At 38.6% G+C, this 26,233-nt stretch overlaps 1 protein-coding gene across 3 annotated transcripts in view; it reads left to right on the top strand.

The window, feature by feature from the left end:
* The window catches only part of LOC115210251 (titin), a 626,493-nt gene that overhangs the window by 156,939 nt on the left and 443,321 nt on the right, over positions 1-26,233 (top strand). The gene's annotated exons all lie outside the window — the stretch shown is intronic.

Below are 26,233 nucleotides of genomic sequence, written 5' to 3'. Positions count from 1 at the left end.
TGACTGAAAGAAATAAAAGAACACACACACACACACAATAACCCATGTGTTTTCATGTAAGAAATTGTCATTAAAATTTTTGCCCCTTGATAAATTATATGAAAGGTAACTGAAGCAGTTGTCTCGATACAGGTAGTGGCCTCCTCACTTAAGTATTCATCGGCATGAAGGGGTGTAGAGAATGTGGAGAAAGAAAGCAAGGGATATTTAGGGATTTGAAGTATCTTGATGTATGAGTGGTTGTCCCCTTGACTTTATTGAGCGAGTGAGAGCCTTATTATTATTATATATCTTTTTGTTTCAGTGATTAGACTATGGCCATGCTGGGGTACAACCCTAAATCTTTTGAACGAATTTCAACCTCAGTACCTTTTTTAAGTCTTCAGTCTCTTTTGCCAAACTGTGGTTGTAAACAAACCAACACCAGTTGTTAAGTGGTGGTGGGGGACAAACACACCCACCCACGTGTGTGTGTGTGATGAGCTTCTTTCAGTTTCCATGTATCAGATCCACTCTCAAGGCTTTGTTTGACCCAAGCCTATAGTAGAAGACACTTGCACAAGGTGCCATGTAGTGGAACTGAACTCGGAACTATGTGGTTGAGAAGCAAACTTCTTATCACACAGCCATGCCTGAACCTGTGTGCGTATGTATGTATATACACACACGGAGAGATGTATATCCGTATGCCATGCATCTTTGTCACATTCTCTTAGCTTCCTTTCTCTGGTTTTGCACTGTATTGTAATGTTTATCTTTTTGTTGTCCTTGTGGCAAATAGAGAAATAACAAGACCAGTGACAATACCAAGCCAATGAAGGATAATCTACCTGATCTTTCTGTCTATCTAAAATAGCAGTCCAGTCTCACTCAAATCATACCATGTCATTTTAATAAGAGGAAGTCACTTGATGATGTAGTCCTTGGTACACTATGTATGAAAATACAGTGGAATGGTTATAGTTAGAATCCTTTTTTAGCATGTTTACTAGGTCAGCTCTTACCTGGGGCTAAACATTAACAATAGGCAGCAAATCAACAATGTCATTAGGGATTAGTACAAATGCTTTGCACTGTTCACTTAGGCTCAGTTCAAATCCTGCTGAGATTAGCTTTGCCATTTATCCTTTTGTGGGTTGATAAAATAAAGTACCAGTTTAGAGTGTTGGATCTGCAAAATTGCTAGCATGTCAGACATGATAATTTGTAGTATATGTTGAGACGCTTTGTGTTCTGAGTTGTTGAGTGGTAGATTTAACTCATTACCTAGTTTAACACACCGCCTGGTCCTTGGATATCTCAATTTCTGAGATATGCACTTGGCTGAAATTATTGGTAGAAAGGCTGAAGTCAATTTAATGAATCTCAAAACTTGACTGGTACTTTCACCAATCTTTGATGGATGAAAGACAAACTCTGCAAGATTTGAACTGAGAATATAAAAGATAGATAATAATTTACCTTAACCCTTTCGTTACCAACCTGGCTGAAACCGGCTCTGAATACAAATGTCTTGTTTTCATAAGTTTTGAATTAAAATCTTCTACCAAACCTTTAGTCACAATTTATGTTCCTAACATTAGCTGAATGATAACTAAGTTATTTTACCCATCTGTTTGCCTATGTTTCAATTAATTTTGAAAATAATGTAAAATTTAATATAGAGACATTGTCATTGTTAAGCTGGTGTTTGGAACATAAATTGATATGAAATTTAGATCACTTTTAAACAGGAAAATTGTATCCTAGAATCAAAGGTAATCTGAAGCGGGTTGATATCAGAAGGATTAACCCCTTTTACTATGAAAATCAAATTTATGCCCTCAAAATTTCATTAGCCTTAACTATGGAAAGCAGTTTTATTTACCAATCCATCTTTTGTTGAGGAATGTCTTGTTTGAAACTATCTCTTGTTGAGATATGTCAGGTTTAATGAGACAACATGACTTGCAGAAAATACGAATTCCATTTTTTTTCTTATGTATATACTTGAACGCCATTACTGGAATATCCATGAAGTTTAATTTCACAGTTAAATATTTCAGTAATCTGTCATAGCTACATTGGTCATGTTGCATCTTTAAAAAGTCCATGAAATATCTTATTGTTGGTCACATCACAGTTTTATATTGGTTATCTCACAGTATAAGGTGGCAATCTCTCAGAAATGTTAGCACACTGGGCGAAAGGCTTAGCGGTATTTCGTCTGCCGCTATGTTCTGAGTTCAAATTCCGCCGAGGTCGACTTTGCCTTTCATCCTTTCAGGGTTGATAAATTAAGTACCAGTTATGCACTGGGGTCGATATAATCGACTTAATCCATCTGTCTGTCCTTGTTTGTCTCTTCTGTGTTTAGCCCCTTGCGGATAGTAAAGAAATAGGTTATCTCACAGTATAGTGTTGGTCATAACATAGGTTTAAATTTTCACCACAAAAGTCAGATATACCCACTTAAAATTTCATTCTGTTAACTGCCGAAAGCAGTTTTCTTATATACTAATCTACCTTTAGTTGAATGTCATGCTTGAAACTAATCTTCCTTGAGATAGTTTATTGAGGCAACGTGACTTGCAGAAAAAAACCAGTTCTATTTTTTTGGTAGGTATTTAACATCATTACTGGAATAACTATGAAATTTAATTTCACGGTTATAGGGTTAAAGCATTTTGTCTGCCATCCTACGAATTCTACTGACTGACTGCTATTAATAATGGTAATAATTATTTCTTATATAGCCACAAAGCTACCAATTTAGGGTGGAAAATACAGAGAGTTAGACTGATTGCTGTGTTTGACTGATACTGTATGTTATCAACCTTTGAATGGTAAAAAGTAAATTTGAAAACTTTTGAGCATAGAATGCCAAACAGAAGTGTTGTATTACATTCTTGGCAATAGATTTGAGTGAGGTCATTGCCAGTACCGCCTGACTGGCCCCCGTGCCAGTGGCACGTAAAAAGCACCCACTACACTCTCAGAGTAGTAGGCGTTAGGAAGGGTATCCAGCTGTAGAAACTCTGCCAGATCAAGATTGGAGCCTGGTGCAGCCATCTGGTTCACTAGCCCTCAGTCAAAATCGTCCAACCCATGCTAGCATGGAAAGTGGACGTTAAATGATGATGAACGATGATGAGTCAGTCCAATAAAAGGCAGTGAGCTGGAAGGATCGTTAGCACACCAGGTAAAATGCTTAGCAGCTTTTCAGCCATTTTTATGTTCTGAGTTCAGATTCTGCCGAGGTTGACTTAGCCTTTCAGCATCGATAAAATAAGTACTAGTTAAACTCTGAAATTGATGTAATCATCTTACCCCACTCCCTTGAAATTACTGACCTTGTGCCAAAATTTTAAACCAATATTCAGCCCTACAATTATGCATTCTGAGTTTCTATCCTACAGGTGTTGACTTTGCCTCTGGCAGGTGGGAGATTAAGTGAAATAAGTAACAGTTATATACTGGGGTCAGTTTAACCAATTACCCATCAGCTAGGTGGCAGTTTTAAAACAGGTGAGGAATTAAGCCTATTAACTTTATGTGCCTCTAATGTTTTTGTCCTTCATGTTTAATGTTAGAACTCATCTAGGACAGAATCATTTGAGCATCAGGCAAAATACCTTGTGGTGTTTGTTTGTTTCAGACCGTCATAATCTGTGTTCAAATTCCCACCGAGACAGCTTTGCCTTTTGTTCTACCACGGTTGATAAAATAAGAATCAGCCAAATACTATTACTCTTTTACTCTTTTACTGGTTTCAGTCATTTGACTGCGGCCATGCTGGAGCACCGCCTTTAGTCGAGCGAAACGACCCCGGGACTTATTCTTTGTAAGCCCAGTACTTTTTCTATCGGTCTCTTTTGCCGAACCGCTAAGTGACGGGGACGTAAACACACCAGCGTCGGTTGTCAAGCAATGCTAGGGGACACACACAGACACACAAACATATACATACACATACATACATATATACGACAGGCTTCTTTCAGTTTCCGTCTACGAAATCCACTCACAAGGCATTGGTCGGCCCGAGGCTATAGCAGAAGACACTTGCCCAAGATGCCACGCAGTGGGACTGAACTCAGAACCATGTGGTTGGTAGGCAAGCTACTTACCACACAGCCACTCCTGCGCCACTATGGCCGATATCATCAGTTATTCCCTCCTCCTGGATTTCTGAGATTCTTGCTGATGACACAGAATGGAAAGATTGGGGAATGGCTGTTTGGACACTGGTGATTTGACATGGCTGACTGGACATTTGACCTGTTTTGGTGACAGCACATTTTGGTGCTGGAGAGAAACACGTATGCACGTGCAAACACACACACACACAAATGCATGCAGAGAGATAGATATACAAACAGATTGAGAAAGAGGGAGAGGAAGACATTATACAAACATACAGGCATGATTGTGTGGTAAATAGCTTGCTTCTCAACCATATGGTCCTGGGTTCAGTCCCACTGTATGGCACCTTAGGCAAATATCTTCTTCTATAGCCTTGGGCCGACCAAAGCCTTGTGAGTGGATTTGGTAGACAGAAACTGAAAGAAGCCTATTATATATATATATATGTGTGTGTGTGTGTGTGTGTATGTATGTGTGTGTGTGTGTTTACCTCCTCCCCCATCATTTGACAAGTGTGTTTACATCCCTGTAACTTAATTATCGGTTTGGTAAAAGAGACCAATAGAATAAGTACTAAGTCCTAGGATCAATTCTCTTAAAACCCTTTAAGGCAGTGCTCCAGTATGGTCTGCTATTTTTAGTAGGTTGAGTGACCATATAAAGGAACTTTTGTTGGCTTGATTTGTTTATTAGTATATAAAGTCAGTGTTTAGAAGTAAACCAGTGTCTATCCACTGGAAGCATGGATTATCATTACTGGTAATAAATTTCTGATTCCAGCTTGAGGCTAACAATTTTGAAGATAGGGACATAGTTGATATCATCGGTCCCAGTATCGACTCTGAACGGATAAAAGGCAAAGTTGACCTTGGTGGGATTTGAACTCAGAATGTAAAGGCACAGGAGTGGCTGTGTGGTAAGTAGCTTGCTAACCAACCACATGGTTCCGGGTTCAGTCCCACTGTGTGGCATCTTGGGCAAGTGTCTTCTGCTATAGCCCCGGGCCGACCAATGCCTTGTGAGTGGATTTGGTAGACGGAAACTGAAAGAAGCCTGTCGTATATATGTATATATATATATATATATGTATGCGTGTGTGTCTGTGTTTACGTCCCCGTCACTTAGCGGTTCGGCAAAAGAGACCGATAGAATAAGTACTGGGCTTACAAAGAATAAGTCCCGGGGTCGATTTGCTCGACTAAAGGTGGTGCTCCAGCATGGCCACAGTCAAATGACTGAAACAAGTAAAAGAGTAAAAGAGGAGAGTAAAGAGTTGGAACAAATACCACAAAGTCTCCTTTCCAATGCTCTAATGCAGTGGTTTTCAACCAGGGTTCCATGGAACCTTAGGGTTCCGCCAGTACAGTCCAGGGTTTCCGCAAGAAGTTACAAAACTGCTAAAATCGGCAGTAATTTTTAATTCTCCTGTGCAGATATGTGTGCATAAGACTATTAAATTATTGCACAGGGGTTCCTCGAGCCAGTGGAATGTTTCCTTGGGGTTCCGCTCCAGCAAAAAGTTTGAAAAGCACTGCTCTAATGAGCCTGCCAGCTCACTGCCTTATAGCATGTGTATAATGATAAAATTTCAATCAATGTTCTTCTTTAGATATATTTCTTTACTACCCACAAGGGGCTAAACACAGAGGAGACAAACAAGGACAGACAAATGGATTAAGTCGATTACATCGACCCCAGTGCGTAACTGGTACTTAATTTATCGACCCCGGAAGGATGAACGGCAAAGTCGACCTCGGCGGAATTTGAACTCGGAACGTAACGGCAGACGAAATACGGCAACGCATTTCGCCCGGCGTGCTAACGTTTCTGCCAGCTTGCCGCCTTGTTCTTGTTTATATATGAACACCTTACTGTCCAGCCCATGCCAGCATGGAAAACAGGTATATGATGGTGATGGTGGCCTTAGTATTACACCTTAATCTTAGTACTCTTGAATGAGTTTATTATTGAATGCTTAGCGGCATTTTGTCAGTCTTTATGTTCTGAGTTCAAATTCTACCAAGGTCAACTTTGCCTTTCATCTTTTCAGGGTTGATAAATTAAGTACCAATCAAGTACTGGAGTCAATGTGACCGACTACCTCCATCTTACAAAATTTCAGGCCTTGTGCCTAAGGATTATTAAAGGGCTTAAGCTTGGTGTTTAAAACTTAATTTTCTAGAGAAAAATAATTATAGAAATTTCATCAGCTGAAAAATTGCATGTTTTCATTCATCCCACTTGTAGTTTTATCGTAATTTTAAACAAGTTTACGGCTGGTTTCCTGTGAGTTTATAACTTGTATCAGGGAGGAGAGATGGAGAGTCGGTTGGGGGGGGGAGGTTCTCAGGCACGTCGGTAAGAAAAAATGTTAAGTAAGAAACCATTAGTCAGAAAGTATCCAAGTATTTTAACTGAAACTCCTTCAGGTATTTCAGTCATCCAAGTAATTATAGAATTAATTAATTTATGATTAAGTTTGGATTAACTAAAGGAATAACAATTGGGTTTTATTTTCGTTGTTTTGTTTTTCTCAAGTTGAGTGTCAAGTATTGAAACAGTCAACACCTCTCACGGTATAAGAAACTATTTTAGTACCATAAGGCCTTACTTATAGATGAAGGAAAAAAACATTGGAGAGGAATTGATAGATTTTACTGCTAGTGTTTTATGATATAGGAATGCTAAAGTTGTTGAAGAATGAGATGTCGAGAGTGAGAGAAATAATTTGAACATGCTTTTTTTTTTTATCCTTTCTTGCTAAACCTGCTTCTCTCTCTCTCTTTCTCTCCCCCCTCCATTCTCACTGAGTTGTTGCATCAGAATCTTGGGGTTAAGAGTTGGAAGCAATTAAAGGGTTAATGGAATTAGAATTGATAGTGTGCCAATTCTTACTAAATATAAAGTATAATTCAATGTGTTAAAATTTCCAATTTCACAAATGCTAATTTGACTGCATTCTACACTGGCGCTTATCAAACCAGATTTAAGGGCTTCTGTGAAGGAAGGTCTGATAAAAGGAATTCTGTTTCTAAAAACAAGATTTTAAGTTTTAAGATCAAGGCAGCAAGCTGGTTGAATAGTTAGCACTCCAGACTTTATCTTTAAGTTCTAAGTTCAAATTCCACTGAGGACAACTTTGTCTTTTTATCCTTTCAAGATCAATAAAATAAGTACCAATTGAGTACCGAGGTCAATATAATTGAGTCCCCCAACCCACAATTTCAGGCCTTGTGCCTATAGTAGAAAGGATTAAGAATTTTTTTTATTTAACCCACATCCCGTCCTGTTCTATTGATACATATGTTTCTTTTAAGAAATTTTGTAGGTATAAACTTTACAATCTTTTTCCAATATAAATTTTATTTCATTGAAGCTATTTTATACTTCATGTTACATTCACTTAAATTTTATGTTCAAACAATATTTTTAATCTTGAAAAGAAAGATTCTGTATCTAATTGAGTTTATTCTTTTTAAAATGGCCTTCATTAAGTTTCTTGTGGTTTTCAACCTATAAATTTTAACTGCAATGCGAATACTTCAGATTTCTTAACTGGTTACTCCTTATATTTTTGTAGTATTTTTATTATCTATTTCTTTTATATCCTTTTTGCTCAAAACAGCTACTTTTTTTTTTACTATCCTGTAAGTTTTTTCTTACGCTTAATTGCTTGTAACTTCTTCAATTTTTAATATGAAAAAAAAGCCACAACAGTATAGCTGTGTAGCTTTTAAACCCAAACTTCAACAGGTTAGAGCACTGGTTCTCAACGAGTCCATATAACCCCTGGGGTGAAGGGAGTTCATATAAGATTTTGATGGGGGTCCATGCAAGCAAAATTGTAAATTGGGGATCCACAGTAATATACTCTTTTACTTGTTTCAGTCATTTGACTGCAGCCATGCTGGAGCACCACCTTTAGTCGAGCAAATTGACCCCAGGACTTATTCTTTGGAAGCCTAGTACTTATTCTGTCGGTTTCTTTTGCCGAGCCGCTAAGTGACAGAGACGTAAACACACCAGCATCAGTTGTCAAGCGATGTTGGGAGGACAAACATATACACACACACACATATATATATATATAATATATATATATATATACACACATACGATGGGCTTCCTTTAGTTTCCGTCTATCAAATCCACTCACAAGGTTTTGGTCGGCCCGAGGCTATATTAGAAAACGCTTGCCCATGCAGTGGGAATGAACCTGGAACCATGTGGTTGGTAAGCAAGCTACTTACCACACAGCCACTCCTGTTAATTTTGCTTTAGATGTATTTATTGCAAGAAACAACTAAGTTTCTTTCTCTAATGTTTTATACATAGTTCAACCTACACAAGTTAATGTGCGAAAAGCAAAATATTGGTCGATTTTGTAAGAAATATCTATAAAACTAGGAGCAGGAGTGGCTGTGTGGTAAGTAGCTTGCTAACCAACCACATGGTTCCGGGTTCAGTCCCACTGCGTGGCATCTTGGGCAAGTGTCTTCTGCTATAGCCCCGGGCCGACCAATGCCTTGTGAGTGGATTTGGTAGACGGAAACTGAAAGAAGCCCGTCATATATATGTATATATATATATATGTATGTGTGTGTGTTTGTCCCCCTAGCATTGCCTGACAACCGATGCTGGTGTGTTTACGTCCCCGTCACTTAGCGGTTCGGCAAAAGATACCGATAGAATAAATACTGGGCTTACAAAGAATAAGTCCTGGGGTCGATTTGCTCGACGAAAGGCGGTGCTCCAGCATGGCCGCAGTCAAATGACTGAAACAAGTAAAAGAGTAAAAAAGAGTAAAGAGAGTGGCAATGGGGGTCTACAGATAAAAAAAAAAGTAGTTGAGAAACACTGTGTTTGATTAACCTAATGATTCACTTAGTTCATGTATGTTGTGTGCTTTCAATCAATATAAGAAATATGTTGTTAGTCTAAATACAAATAGAGGAGTCCCAGTCAGTGAATGGTCCCATAAATTGATGAGTTAGAATTAAAGGTTTTAGGTCCCAACTCTGCAGCCCCGTGTCCGCACACACACACACACACACACACACACACACAGTAGTATTATGTTATGGAAATAATACTCTGAAAAACATAATGAATACTAACTCATCATCATAATTGTAATGTCTGTTTTTCCATGCTTGCATGGGTTGGTAGGAGTTTATTGAGGAAGATATGTTGCAATCATGTAAGGGAAATGACATTGCTTTGCAAGGGTCCACATCAATGATTCTTGAATTCTCTACCCCCCTCCACCACCACCACCACCACCACCATTTCCTAGCATTTTGCCGTTGGTACCTTGCCCTAAGCACTCCTATCTTGAAACAACATACAACCATGCATGTACCACCTTAAAAAACCAGCATCCACTCCATAGAGGGTTTGTCAAAAGCTTAACGAGTCATTTCAAGGGTTTTCAGTAGTAGCAGATGTGTTGTGGTACATTAAGAATTTGAGGCAAGCACTGAGCTAGAATTTATCAGCTGTTGTAAAAACTTGCAGAACCACTCTGGTGCAGTGTTTCATAACTTCATGCAATAATTGGATTTCAGTTAATAGCATGAGTCCTATCTGTAGCATTAGATTGGCTACTAATGGTTATCTGCTGTGCATGCATTTCTGTTGAATATACAATCATAATATATAGTTTAGAGCCCCCCCCCTCTCTCTCTCTTTCTTTCTCTCTCTCTCATATATATATATATATGTATATATATATATCTTCCCTCCTTTCCTGAGCGTCCAATAATACTTTATTTGTTCCACATCCTTGCGTTGTTGTCTTTTTGTTTTCTTGTTTGGATTAACTTTATATATATATATATATATATATATATAAAACTCAACTTGTGTGTCTGTGTGTTTAACTTTTGGATCTACCAAGTTTCATTATTAAGGATGGAAAGTAATGTGTAGCAAATCTATATATATAAAGCTGAAGTTGTGTGTGTGTGGCAGGTTTGGTAGCCTTCAACTAACACTATCTCCTTCAAGACCCTGCAGCGCAAGTTGACCAAAATTGAGAGTATGATAGAAGAAGGCTTGCTCCAATTCAAATTGGACCATATTAACACCAAAAATTATTTACATCAAAAAGGTGCTTTTTTTCTATGAAAATCCCTATTTTTTACGATTTTTGACTGCTGTGTCACCATTTTTCGGTGTATTTCAACTGGAAAAATGTTCACTTGAAGAGAATAACAATTTGCATAATGCAAAATTTTTACTTTTCAAAAATTCCAATTCTAAAGGGTTGAAACAAACCCAAGCAACACCGGGTGATACTGCTAGTATATATATATATATATATATATATATATATATATATACATTACATTACATTACATTACATACATGAGTGAGTGTGGAGGCGCAATGGCCCAGTGGTTAGGGCAGCGGACTCGCGGTCATAGGATCGCAGTTTCGATTCCCAGACCGGGCGTTGTGAGTGTTTATTGAGCGAAAACACCTAAAAGCTCCACAAGGCTCTGGCAGGGGATGGTGGTGATCCCTGCTGTACTCTTTCACCACAACTTTCTCTCTCTCTTACTTCCTGTTTCTGTTGTACCTGTATTTCAAAGGGTCGGCCTTGTCACTCTCTGTGTCACACTGAATATCCCCGAGAACTACGTTAAGTGTACACGTGTCTGTGGAGTGCTCAGCCATTTACACGTTAATTTCACGAGCAGGCTGTTCCGTTGATTCAGATCAGCCGGAACCCTCGTCGCCGTAACCGACGGAGTGCTTCCATATATATATCACATGAGTGAGTGTACAAAAGAAAAAGGCACTCAACAACTTTAGCAGGAGTTACATGTATTATTTAAAAGAAGTTTGATTCCCAGGTTTTCACCATTTACTACATTCCCCTACTCCACTCTACTCACACTCCTTTGGCAATACCCTGCCACACATTATGACTTTCTACCTCAAGGGTATGCCCTGATACTTGCCACCATCTCTTTCTCTCTTCCTTTACTCGACCATCCCATTCATATTCTGATCCCCGTCCCTTCTGAGTATGCCTAGCATTTTGCCACCATCTCTCTACTGCTCTCTCTTACAGTCAAGTACTGAACCATCATTGAGACTAACCTAGGGCTATACAACAGTAACCACAATATAGTAGTCTGGTTTAGCCCTAGGTCAGACTTTTCAACTACAGCCATCTGCATTTTGTACACTCAGGATTATATTGTTTAGAGCAGTGTTTCTCAACCATTCTTTGTCTGTGGGCCCCTTTGATTCTTATTTTACTCAGGTGGGCCATCATAGCCATTCAATGTTTTAAAAGATCTTGTAGTTTTATAATGAAGTGTTGTTAACAACTGTATGAAAGAAATTGTTAAAATATTTTGTGTATTGTTACAAGTATAAGCAATTTATTGTGGATAAATTCTAACTACAAAATTTTATAAGGACTCCCAAGGTTCATACAAGCCCTGGTTGAAAACCATTGGTCTAGAGAAGTGGTTCTCGACTGGGGTCCACAAAAGATTTTTGCGGGTTCCACGCAACAAAATAACAATATTATTTTAAGGGCTAATGAAAAAATTTTGCTTTAGATGTATGTATTGGTATGTAATGCAAGAAACAGCTAGGTTTGTTTCTCTCACATTTTACATATACCACCAAGCTCAAATGGTGCTTTTTACATGCCACTGGCATGGGAGCCAGTCGGGCAGCATTGACCACACTCAAATGGTGCTTTTTATGTGCCACCGGCGTGGGAGCCAGTCAAGTGGAACTCATCATCATCATCATTCAAGCGGACGTTAAATGATGATGATGATGAGTTCCACTTGACTGGCTCCCACGCCAGTGGCACATAAAAAGCACCATTTGAGTGTGGTCAATGCTGCCCGACTGGCTCCCATGCCAGTGGCATGTAAAAAGCACCATTTGAGCTTGGTCAATGCCAGTGCCGCCTGACTGGCCTCCATGCTGGTGGCATGTAAAAACCACCCACTACACTCTGAGTGGTTGACATTAGGAAGAGCATCCAGCTGTAGAAACCTTGCCAGATCAGATTAGAGCCTGGTGCAGCCTCCTTGCTTGCCAGTCCTCTGTCAAATCAGCCAACCCATGCCAGCATGGAAAGCAAACATTAAACGATGATGATGATGGTGATGAAGTTAATGTGTGAAAAACTGTTGTGGCAAGAATCATTGACACCCCTGTGGGATTGGAAGAATGGACTAGCCGGATTCTTATAAAAATTAGTGTATTGGCTGAGAAGGGGAAAGGTTGTAGGAGTCATTGAGATTGTTGAGAACTTGTATTTTTTTGGAGTATTGTGTTTAGTGGAGTAATTTGAAGTACATCATGTGAAGATAGTTGTGTCTATCCCCCGCTTCGTTAAATCTGTATATCTAACGTAAAGAAGAATATAAAGAAAACAAAATAGGAATTCCTATAAAACTAGTTATTAAACATTGAATGGCTATGGGGTGGTGGTGGTGGAGGGTCCACCAGAATAAAATAGTAATCGAAGGGGTCCACTGTAAAAAAAAAAAATTGTTGAGAACCCCTGGTCTTGAGTATCTCTGTCATTTTATGTTAACATGATGTGATTTGGGTGGGGGGGCAGATCTGGTTGCTGTTTCTAGCAGATTAAGCAAGCCTGTAGATAGACGCCTTTATCTGTAGCTTGTAAATCTTGTTACCAGTAATGTACGAAATTCAATAATGAGTCAATTCAATGGCCTTCTGCCAATGTAAAAAATTTCTTATCTGTTTATCTATTACTTACCACCACTACCATTACTGCTGCTACTACCTCCACTGTCACGACTACTACTACTACCACCACCACCACCACCACTACTACTATTACTATTGCCACTTCTACTAATATTACCAACACAGCTATTAACTCCAACACCACCACAACAGTGATCTTTGTCTCTCTTTGAACCAATTGACACTATATTTTTATTCACCTACACTTAAACCAACACTATGTAACACTCCACCCACCCACCCTCTTATCTTTCTTCTGTAATCCCTCCTTCCCTCTCTCTCTCTCTCCTTTCGCCTGTCCTGCTGAACTAGACTGCGTATTGAACTATTGGATGCTGTCCAATCGTTTCTTCGCACAATACTGAATACCGCAACCTACCACGACAAAACCACTGCCTCTCCCATAATCCCTTCGGCATTACTAAACCTGCTATGCGAACCATGGGAGTCTGTATCTGATCACCCAACCAGCTAGAAATAGCAGTCAAACTTCCCTCCAATCACAACCTACTGTCTTGAATGGAAAAAGAGAAAGAAAGAAAGCATCAGACAGGATATTCATGGTTGGAATGCCATTGATCATAAAACTGCGCAGTTAAGGCTGATCTGGAGCTAAAATACTACTACTACTACTACTACTATTCAAGCTGAATATAAACTGTATGAATGTCAAGCCAACCTGTTTGTCTAGAAAAGTCAGCAGAGGTTTGTGGGTGTGTCCTTGTTCTTGTGACTAACAAATGTAAAATCTAAATGACTCTGATACCATTGAAAAGATGTCCCTTAACCCCGAGTCAGCTCTGACAGAGTAGACAAACTTTTGATCAAAGGCATTATCAAAAACATTCCGTGTGTGTGTGTGTGTGGCAGGTGTGCAGGAAGGGGCATAGTGTACCTAGGACTACATTATCTAATATATCCTTCCTCTTTGTTTTTTTTTTTTTCTAAGATTATAGGGTATTATACAAGGGAGATATTAAAAGTTAGGATGAAGGTGTGTGTGTTTGTTTATATTTGTGCTTATCTGAAAATTACTCAGATTAAGGGGCAGTAATATTACTCACATGTCATTAGGGGTGTCTACTGGCTTTCTGTTTTCAGTATGTGGAATAAAGTATCCCTTACTTGACAAACAGGTGAGGGTTAGTGACAGGAAGTGCATCCGACTGTAAAACAATGCCTCAGTACTATATTCATCTCATCCATGCTAGCATAGACATAAACGCATAAAATCAAACAAACAAATATATGTTTTGCCTGAATTTCTAAGATGAGGAATTATTTTTTTTACATTTAATATTCCAACTCTTTACATTGCGAGTTCAAATTTCAGTGAGATCAATTTTGGTTTCATTCTTCCTGAGTCGATGACATAAAGAACCAGTCAGATAGTGGGTTCGAATTTTGGCATGAGACCAGCAGTTTTGAGGGAGGGGGCAAGTTGGTTTTATCAACACCCACAAACCTCTGCTGACTTTTGTAGACAAACAGGTTGACTTGACATTCATACAGTTAATATTCAGCTTGAATAGTAGTGGTGGTAGTAGTAGTAGTATTTTAACTCCAGATCAACTCTAACTGCACAGATTTATGATCAATGGCATTCCAACCATGAATATCCTGTCTAATTCACTTCCTTTCGCTTTTTCTTTTTAAGACAGTAGGTTGTGATTGGAGGGAAGCTTGATTGCTATTTCTAGCTGCTTGAGTGATCAAATATGGACTCTCATGGTACATATTTTTAGTGACCTCGAAAGGATGAAAGACAAAGTCAACCTTGGCAACAGAATTTGAAATCGGGGTATAATGCCACTAAGCATTTTGACCAGTGTGCTAATGATTCTGCCAGCTTATTGCCTTATAACATATGGCAGTTGTTTGACTTGTGGAGGCGCAATGGCCCAGTGGTTAGGGCAGCGGACTCGCGGTCGTAAGATCGCGGTTTCGATACCCAGACCGGGCATTGTGAGTGTTTATTGAGCGAAAACACCTAAAGCTCCACGAGGCTCCTGCAGGGGATGGTGGTGAACCCTGCTGTACTCTTTCACCACAACTTTCTCTCACTCTTTCTTCCTGTTTCTGTTGTACCTGTATTTCAAAGGGCCGGCCTTGTCACTCTCTGTGTCACGCTGAATATCCCCGAGAACTACGTTAAGGGTACACGTGTCTGTGGAGTGCTCAGCCACTTGCACGTTAATTCCACGAGCAGGCTGTTCCGTTGATCGTATCAGCTGGGACCCTCATCGTCGTAACCGACGGAGTACTCCTATATATATATATATATATATATATATATATATATATGGCAGTTGTTTGACTGACAACATTGTCTATTATGTTTCTGTTCTTGGAAGCTGATATTACTATGCTTGCAGGGTAGTTGTTTCTTGAGAAACCTTTATCATCATCTTCATCATTTAATGTCTAGGTACCATAATGGCAGGGGTTGAACAGTTTGACTGGAACTAATGTGTCCAATGTCTGCTTTGGCATGGTTTTTACAGTATGAACTGGGTACATTTTTTTATGCCACCCTCACTATTGAGGTTGCCATGCTGTTCGCAGGACTACAATGGAAGCACTCCGTCGGTTACGACGATGAGGGTTCCGGTTGATCCGATCAACGGAACAGCCTGCTCGTGAAATTAACGTGCAAGTGGCTGAGCACTCCACAGACATGTGTACCCTTAACGTAGTTCTCGGGGATATTCAGCGTGACACAGAGAGTGACAAGGCCGGCCCCTTGAAATACAGGTACAACAGAAACAGGAAGTAAGAGTGAGAGAAAGTTGTGGTGAAAGAGTACAGCAGGGATCGCCACCATCCCCTGCCGGAGCCTCGTGGAGCTTTAGGTGTTTTCGTTCAATAAACACTCACAATGCCCGGTCTGGGAATCGAAACCGCAATCCTATGACCACGAGTCCACTGCCCTAACCACTGGGCCATAGCGCCTCCACCCAGGACTACAAGAACCCTTTTCATTGGGGTTGTAGATAGCTTCCTTGCAGTAATGATGGGAGCAGGTAAAAATCAATCAACTTTGAAGAATAAACTAGAAGGAAGTCCTTCATTTGTTTCTACTCTAGGCACAAGGCCCGAAATTTTTTTTAGGGAGAGGACCAGTCAATTAGATCGGCCCCAGAATGCAACTGGTACTTAATTTATCGACCCCGAAAGGATGAAAGGCAAAGTCGACCCTGACAGCATCTGAACTCAGAACGTAAAGACCAATGAAATACCTCTTGGCATTTCACCCGGCATGCTAACGATTCTGCCAGCTTGCGTCCTTCATTAATGAAGTGCAATCTAATGGAAGGGGACTTTCTTTAACATCCATTAAACAATCTCAAATTATCAAAGCAAACTTGTTTCTTTATTAGCCTAGCACAATTATAACATCTGACAATCTTTGTTTTTTAACAGTACCAGATGCAACTGCTTTTTGTATTTATTTATTTATTTTCAATCAATGTATTTCATGTTGTGCTTACTTTCATTATTTAAATATTTGTACTGCAGTTAACACAACAGAAATTTCCCTCTAAATAGGCTACCGTGACAGAGCTATCAGATTTCTGATGGCTTCAATAGATTATCTTTCGTCTATGGCTTGTTTCAGTCATTCGGCTGCAACAGCTATGCTAGGGCACCGTCTTAAAGGATTTAGTTGGACAAATTCCCTAGTATTTATTTTTTAAAGTCTGGTACGCCAAACTACTAAGTTATAGGGATGTAAACAAACCAGCACCGATAGTCAAATAGTGGGGTGGCGAACACAGATACACACATACATAATGGAACAAATCGACCTTAGTATTTATTTTTTAATTTGTGTCTCTTTTTCTATTGCTTGATGCCTTTCCTGTCCCCAACCAACACTTGTTTCTGACAAGACATATTTTCATAAAAGACAGGAAATGAATAGCACCGCATGTATGATGGTGATACTCGCTTTCAACCATCAGGTTGCAGTCCACACACGCGCACACACACACACACACACACACACACACACACACACATTTCTTTCAGTTTCTACCAAATCTAACAGGAAAGGTACTTGCCTAAAGTGTCATACAATGAGATTGAACCCAAAACCATATGGTTGAGAAGGAAGAGAGCTCCTTAATCACACAGCCAGGGTTATATATAATAGGTGTTCCTATAATTTAAGACCAGGAATTATCTCGTGCCCCCAAAGACTGTAATCTTTTTAGTTGTGTGTTTTACACATCACATGCTATAATTATGTAGAAAAGATTTTTTTTTTTTAATGGATAAAGATTTCTTTGCCAACCTTTCATTTCCATAATTTTTTTACTTTCTTTAGAAAATTGCTTCAGAATTATATTCTAAACATCTGGGATTCTTCACAAGCATGTGTAACTTTTTAAATTTGAAAACATTTTCAAAAATAATAAATAAATAAAATAATAATAATAATAATTATTATTATTATTATTTCTTTACTACCCATAAGGGGCTAAACAAGGACAGACAAAGGGATTAAGTCGATTACATCGACCCCAGTGCGTAACTGGTACTTAATTTATCGACCCCGAAAGGATGAAAGGCAAAGTCGACCTCGGCGGAATTTGAACTCAGAACCTAACGGCAGACGAAATACGGCTACGCATTTCGCCCGGCGTGCTAACGGTTCTGCCAGAGGGAAATGAGTGCCCCTATCTCTCTTCAGTTCGCTTTTTTTTTTTTTTTTTTTTTTTTTAGTTTTTATTTATTTATTTTTATTCAGAATCGTAATTTGCTATATTTGAAACATCCACATCCGAAGAAACTACGGTATTTTACACACTACACAATTCCAAGTTTAGTCCTATAGAAATACCGTGTGTGTAAAATAGTTTTTTTTTTTTTTTTTTATTTACTGTTGTGCTATTCTATTTATTTAAATTTTCCCTTTCCCCCCCTGTCTAAAGGTAAGAAAGGAGCAGGTCGCATGATTTTCGCAGACATTCCGTGCCTGCTAAAATAATACAGTTGATGTGTCCACGAACTTCTGTTAAGTCAGTGATTGCAATTAAAACGTGGCTGCGGTGGGGAAACCAGTTGTCTCGCATTAATGATGGCAGCGACGTTCTGAGTTCAAATTCCGCCGAGGTCGACTTTGCATTTCATCCTTTCGGGGTCGATAAATTAAGAACCTGTTACGCACTGGGGTCGATGTAATCGACTTAATCCCTTTGTCTGTCCTTGTTTGTCCCCTCTATGTTTAGCCCCTTGTGGGTAGTAAAGAAATAGGTATTTCGTCTGCCGTTACGTTGTGAGTTCAAATTCCGCCGAGGTCGACTTAGCCTTTCATCCTTTCGGGGTTGATAAATTAAGTACCAGTTACGCACTGGGGTCGATGTAATCGACTTAATACCTATGTCTGTCCTTGTTTGTCCCCTCTATGTTTAGCCCCTTGTGGGTAGTAAAGAAATAGGTTTTAAAACCACACAACCTGGCACTCGAGGGGGGCCAGGCGATGGTGTTTAAGCCAGTGAGTGAGGGGCGTGTTTGATCCGCCTTCTCCTTTCCTTTACCCAGTTTGGTGCACGTATGTATAGCACAAAAATGACGTGGTTTCCATATGCCGTCAGAGTTACTGTACGTTAAATTGTTAATGCACCTGTAACAGGCCATTATCAACCTCTCGTCACTTTCCGCATTCAAAGTCATTAATATTATTATTGCATCATACAAGTGTGTGTGCGCGAGCGCGCGTATCTCCCTCCCTCCCTCCCTCTCTCTCTCTCTCTCTCTCTCTCACACACACACACTATATCCCAAACATTCATTCAGTATTTATAGCGAGATTATCTCCCCTAACCTCACCTCGTTTACCTCCCTTGTCACATAACCGTCTTATATGTTAATTAAAAATTAATTAGCAGAGATGCTGTCATACAAAATTCCTTCTACAAATTTACTATTTCACAAAATATAGAACAATTTTACTTTCCGGTTAATTTATTTGAATCCACTTCAGCTCCTTGAAAAACTACGTATTATGTTTTTAAGTTGTTTTTTTCTCTAATTAAAATTCGTTTTTCTTTTTCCTGTATTTCTACGTTTTCACTACATGAATGCCGCTTAATTTAATTATCGATCAGCTGCTACAATACTCCCGTGTTTTGAAGAGTTGTAAGCCATTGGTTCTTCTCATGGGGGATCAATCAAAATTATCGCCTAGGTATGATTGTGTGAATAATATATATGATACGTATATGCAGCAGTTAGATTTAGGGGATTTATGCATATTCATAATGGTGGGAGCATATATATATATATATTTATCGCCAGACTGATGTGGCAGTCCAGAGGAATAGAACGAATGCTACTGTTGATTAGCTCCGAGAGGCGATCGCCTCTAGCTAGCTATATGACGCACGAACCTGCGTCCATAAACCTTCGAACAGAGGTCACCAACATATATATATATGTGTGTGTGTATATATATATATATATATATATATATATATATGTGTGTGTGTGTGTGTGTGTGTGTGTGTATCCTTTTATTCTTTTACTTGTTTCAGCCATTTGACTACGGCCATGCTAGAGCACTGCCTTTAGTCGAACAAATCGACCACAGGACTTGGTCTTTGTAAGCTTGGTACTTACTTATTCTAGATTGCTCTTATGCTGTGACATAAACACACCAACATCGGTTGTCAAGCGATGGCGGAGGGACTAGCACAGACACATATAACGGGTTACCAAATCCACTCACAAGGCTTTGGTCGGCCCGAAGCTACAGTAGAAGACACTTGCTCAAGGTACCATGCAGTGGGAGTGAACCCGGAACCATGTGGTTGGGAAGCAAGCTTCTTACCACACAGCCACGCCCGATTTATTATTATTATTATTATTATTATTATTATCCATCGGTCGGATAATTGAGTAAGTCAATGAATATAAATGTTTCCATATTGGCTGGTACAAAAATGCTACTTAAAATGTGTGTGCGAATGTATATTAATAAAATAGAATCAAGTTAAAAATTTATAGGTTTTAATGGGTATAGTCGAGTGAATGGACATAGTTTTATTACTGTTAATTATTGACTACGGGGGGGGAATGGAATCCAGTGTTGTCTCAGGTGGTATCTGGGTGCCACGAAATAATGTTATGTATCTGAGTTTAACGCCACCGCCTTTCTGTTGACAGTAATAATACTGTTATTAGTAATAATCATTTTGATTATTTCCCATTTAGACACAAGGCTTCCCATAATACGAAATACTACTACATAAACAATGTTTCTTTTTGTTCTATATATATATATATCATCATCATCATCGTTTAACGTCCGCTTTCCATGCTAGCATGGGTTGGACGATTTGACTGAGGGCTGGCGAACCAGGCTTCAATCTTGATCTGGCAGAGTTTCTACAGCTAGATTCCCTTCCTAACGCCAACCACTCTGAGAGTGTAGTGGGTGCTTTTACATGCCACCGGCATGGGGCCAGTAAGGCGGTACTGGCAACGACCTTGCTCGAATCTTTTACGCATGCCATATATATATATATATATATACACCAGGAACATTACACATGCCACATATACACCAGGGACATTACACATGCTATATATATATATACACCAGGAACATTACACATGCTATATATATATATATACACCAGGAACATTACCTGTTGAGCACAAGAATATAACACAATGGCTATAGGAAGGGCTTGAAATCAAGACGATGTGTTAAGTAGTCTAACATGCAAACATCACAACTACTCTGCTTTAGTGGGAGCAATAATATTAGCATTTACTCATTTCTTCACTTTCTGAGTTCAGATCCCATGAAAGACGTGTTATCTGTTCAGGTTTTAATAAAATAGGTATCATTCAATTACAGGGGCTGATTATGTGAACTTTATCTTGTACTCTAAAATTTATGACCAAGTTCTAATGTAAGGAAAAAAACACTGTCCCCATCTCTTGACGACACCTGGTATTAGTTTGTTCACATCCCTGTAACTTAGAGGCTCATCAAAAGTACCCAGTGGAATAAGTACCAACCTTCTTTAAAAATTAGTAATAGTATTGATTTGTTCAACTAAACCCCTCTAGGCTGTGGCCCACTGTGGCTGCAGTCCAGTGATTGAACAAGTAAAAGTTAAGAGAATAATACTTGTGGTGGTGGTGGTGGTGATGGCATGATGATTATAACATGATTTCTTTTGTTAGAAATACCCTCCTTATATAGGTTCACAGGGCGGCGAGCTGGCAGAGACGTTAGCACGCCGGGCGAAGTACTTCGGTATTTTGCCCATTGCTACGTTCTGAGTTCGAATTCCGCCGAGGTCGACTTTGCCTTTCATCCTTTCGGGGTCGATAAATTAAGCACCAGTTACGCAGTGGGGTCGATGTAATCAACTTAACCCGTTTGTCTGTCCTTGTTTGTCCCCTCTATGTTTAGTTCCTTGTGGGTAATAAAGAAACATATATAGGTTCACTCTCGTCCAGTGATTTCATATTTTCAGAGTTAACTACACTAATTTTACTTTACATCTAAATTAATACAGCCCATGAAGACTTTAAATGCTTTTACTTCAGACCAACAACTAAAAAGTCTGCTTTGTAGATATGTCCTTTTATAGAAATGTGTTCCCTTATTATAAGTAACCAACCCTTTCGTTACTGTATTTATTTTCAGATGTTCTGTGTTTCTTTCAATTATTTTAAGTATAACAAAGTATTTAGTAAAATAACTTAGTTATAATTAAGCTAGTGTTAGGAACATAAATTGTGACTAAAGGTTTGGTAGAAGATTTTAATTCAGAACTTTTAAAAACAAGACATTTGTACTACAAAGCCATAGGGGTTGGTAACAAAAGGTTTAAAGTCAAGCTAGCAAGAAATCCTTTATGTAGAAATAGTAACCAAATCTTTTATATCACATACTGCTCTTTGAAAAAGAAAAAAAATGAGTATACATTCACAACTGAAATACTTTTGATTATAGGTCTTCTTTACAATTGGGACAGGCCTGGAACTAAACAACATACATTAGAGTATATTTAGCTTCCTTATATAAGCAAGACTTCATCTGTAGCCTTTATAAACAGTTCAGTTCAAGAGATAAAAGAGTTAAATGTCAAAGCATTGGTCTTATTATCATTGTAATTTCCCAGTATGGTGGTTTCATCTTTAGCATTTATTATCAATATTTACTACATCTACAGTGTTTCAGTCAGTTTGATATCTGATCAGTTATTAGATATGGAGCTGATTGAGACATATAATAGGTGTAAAGGTTGTAAAGATGCAATCAATTTAGTCAGTTAAATAATAATCTTTAAAAAAAATGACATTAATTTACTACTTTAAGTTTAGAAATTATAGTTTTAAGTCGCCTTCTAGTTTGGAGCTCTCTCTCTATATATATATATATCCAGGCATAAGACACCTGATGATTGGAATATGAACAAATTAAAACATAGTGTAGATGTAAATATTTTACATACATACGCAGGCGCAGGAGTGGTTGTGTCGTAAGTAGCTTGTTTACCAACCACATGGTTCCGCGTTCAGTCCCACTGCGTGGCACCTTGGGCAAGTGTTTACTACTATAGTCTTGGGCTGACCAAAGCCTTGTGAGTGGATTTGGTAGACGGAAACTGAAAGAAGCCCGTCATATATATATATGTGTGTGTGTGTGTGTGTGTATGTTTCTGTGTTTGTCCCCCCAACATTGCTTGACAACCGATGCTGGTGTGTTTACGTCCCCATATCTTAGCGGCTCGGCAAAAGAGACCGATAGAATAAGTAGTGGGCTTACAAAGAATAAGTCCCGGGGTCGAGTTGCTCGATTAAAGGCGGTGCTCCAGCATGGCCGCAGTCGAATGACTGAAACAAGTAAAAAAAAAAAAAAAAAAAGAAGAGTATACTCTAATGACCAGAAAATTATTATAATCTTAGTAAGACTATCTTTTGAGTAGATCTTTGAAATAACAATGTCTATAATGTTAAAATTGTAAAGACAACTTGCTCTGGTAATATTGGATAAAGTGATGGTGTGGTGGTGGAGGAGTTTAATGATAAAGGCACAAATAAAGAACAAGCTGGACTGCTTTGAGAATATGGTAAAATGAAAATATTAGTGATAAGCATATTATCATCATCATCCATAAAATGCCCTCAATAAATCTTCATTATCAGCAACAGCATCAGCAATGAATCAAGTATTATTAGAAGCTCCATGTTCCACGATTCCAGACACCATCAGGAAGTGGATGAGTCATGGTGATGTCAGAAATTTGCAAGGCAGAGACCACAGTTCAAATTCTGATATTATGATGTTAGAATACGTAACACATTTATAAAAGATATTGGAATTCACAACATAGACGCAGGAGTGGTTTTGTGGTAAGTAGCTTGTTTACCATCCACATGGTTCCGGGTTCAGTCCCACTGCGTGGCACCTTGGGCAAGTGTCTTCTACTATAGCCTTGGGCCGACCAGAGCCTTGTGAGTGGATTTGGTAGACGGAAACTGAAAGAAGCCCGTCGTATATATGTATGTATGTGTTTGTGTGTCTGTGTTTGTCCCCCTAGCATTGCTTGACAACCGATGCTGGTGTGTTGACGTCCCCGTCACTTAGCGGTTCAGCAAAAGAGACCGATAGAATAAGTACTGGGCTTACAAAGAATAAGTCCCGGGGTCGAGTTGCTCGATTAAAAGGCGGTGCTCCAGCATGGCCGCAGTCAACTGACTGAAACAAGTAAAGAGTAAAAGAGTATATCAATAAACGAAAACATATGAAGTAAAATAGAAACATCATAGTGTAAACAGCACTGCACTACAGACATATGTTCAAGCAAATATTATAATAAATATGTATAGTTAGTTAATTCCTCTTAATTACATAACCTCAGTAATTGAAATATATGCAATTAACCAAATTTGTATAGCAGTTAATGAATTTTAAGATTTCAAAATATTGTCGGTGAAATGGTGTTATAGTAATAAGGTATTATATTTCAGTAAGCATTATATAATACACTAGCAGTATCGCCCGGCGTTGCTCGGGTTTGTAAGGGAAATAACAATATAAGCATTTTTAGAGTTATAGCCAAAAAAATGCATTAAAAATGGAAAACAAATGATGGTAAATTTTTTTTTTAAATCGTTGACTCATCGTAGACATTTTTAAAGAGTTACTTCCCTTATATGATAGCGAAAAAAATGCATTAAAATGGAAAAAAATGATGGTAAATTTTTTTTAAATCGTAGACTCATCGTAGACGCGTGCTAATACCCAGAAGGGCTCGATATGAATCACGACTATAAGATACCCGGTTTTGGTTAAACTGCACCGCAAAATGTGGGAGTAGTTAGGAATCTAAATTGTAGGAGACAGACACACAACTTCACTTTTATATATAAAGATTTATTTTACAGTATATTTTCTGTATACATAATTTATTCCACACCCACTTAAAGCTATTTTTTTAAATATGTATTGATGTAACAGTTTTTTTTTATATATTAGATGCATGGCTTAGTGGTTAGGGTATTTGGCTCATAATTGTAAGGTTGTGAGTTCAATTCTCCACAGCATGTTGTGTCCTTGAGCAAGGCACTTTATTTCATGTTGCTCCATTCCACTCAGCTGGCAAAAATGAGTAGTGCCTGTATTTCAAAGGGCCCACCTTGTCATATTCTGTGTCACACTGAATCTCTCTGAGAAGTACATAAGAGTACATGTATCTGTGGAGTGCTCAGCCACTAACACATTAATTTCACGAGAGGATGTTCTATCGATTAGATCAACTGGCACCCTCATTGTTATAACTGGTGGAGTAAAAAAAATTTGACCTTATCCTCTGAGTTTTTCAAACATTCTGATCAACTCAAGCCTTGCTAGTTAACAAAACTTTGATGATGATGCATACTTGTTTTGCTATCCACAACATCCCAAATCATTCATCTGTTCTTAATGTCTGTCTTCCATGCTGGTGTGGGTTACAGGGTTTGCCAAGATCCATTTAGTCCAAGAACTGCATCACACTCCCAATATCGGATCTTTTTGTTTTGAACAGCAGTTTTTTCTCGCGGTGTCATATGAAATTGTCAACCATAATTATGACCCTAGAATCAATCTATTGCATTTCAATCTCTTTTAGGGTTAGGGATGGGGGAAGGGTATCTTTTTTTCTTCACAAATGTAAATAAACCCAATCTGTTTCTTAAACGAGGGACATATTCATACGTCACAGAATGCTTTTTAACTCAATAGACGTCATTGATTGGTTGAAATTGCAGAAATTGAAGAAAAAAAACAACAAATATCTTACAAAGTATAGAATTTTCTCAATAAAGCCAAGAGAAAAAGATGTTTTATAAACACATTCTACCAATATATGAAGTTTAAAATTTTTTAGTTACCTACAAATTATGTTAAAAACTGCCATTCAAACCGAAAAGATCCCTAATATCTGTCTGCTTAGGCATGGCTTCTATAGCTGGATGCTCTTCCTAACTAACACCAACCACTTTACTGAGTGTACTGGGTGCTTTTTAACTTTTTCATGGCACCAGCACTTGTAAGGTCACCATGTAGCTTGCAACACCAAGACCCTCTTTGATTGAGTTGGTTTAACCCTTTTGTTACCAACCCGGCTGAAACTGGCTCTGGCTCTGAGTACAAATGTCTTGTTTTTATAAGTTTTGAATTAAAATCTTTCACCAAATCTTAGTCACAATTTATGTTCCTAACACTAGCTGAATGATAACTAAGTTATTTTACTAAATTCTTTGTTATATTTAAAGTAATTCAAAGAAACACACAACATCTCAAAATAAATACAGTAACGAAAGGGTTAAAGTAGAGAGGGAGGCAATTCCATGATAGGTAATGAGAGATCAAAGCATGAAAGGAGGAGCTGGACAGGTTTCTTGCAGCAGAAGAGCTATATGGCTATTTGTGTAAAATTGCAACATTTTGTTAGAGGGATCCAATGGGCAAATGAATGGTGCTAAGTAAATGGCCTTATCATCATATTTTGGCTTCATAAAATGTATAGCACATCTTGTTTTTGTGTCCGCTGCCTCTTTGACCTATGTATTAGATCTGACATATATGAAGATGAGCCATACAGGCAGTACGAACCCCAGCATCATATAACTATAGCCAGTTCTGTAAGATTATTTTTCCAGAGTGATTACTCTTTTACTCTTTTCAGTCATTTGACTGCGGCCATGCTGGAGCACCGCCTTTAGTCGAGCAAATCGACCCCGGGACTTATTCTTTTGTAAGCCCAGTACTTATTCAATCGGTCTCTTTTGCCGAACCGCTAAGTGACGGGGACGTAAACACACCAGCATCGGTTGT

Source organism: Octopus sinensis, linkage group LG4, assembly GCF_006345805.1.
Source record: "Octopus sinensis linkage group LG4, ASM634580v1, whole genome shotgun sequence".
Lineage (NCBI taxonomy): Eukaryota > Metazoa > Mollusca > Cephalopoda > Octopoda > Octopodidae > Octopus > Octopus sinensis.
Note: the sequence above shows the minus strand (reverse complement) of the source record. Positions and strands in the feature narration are given on the sequence as shown.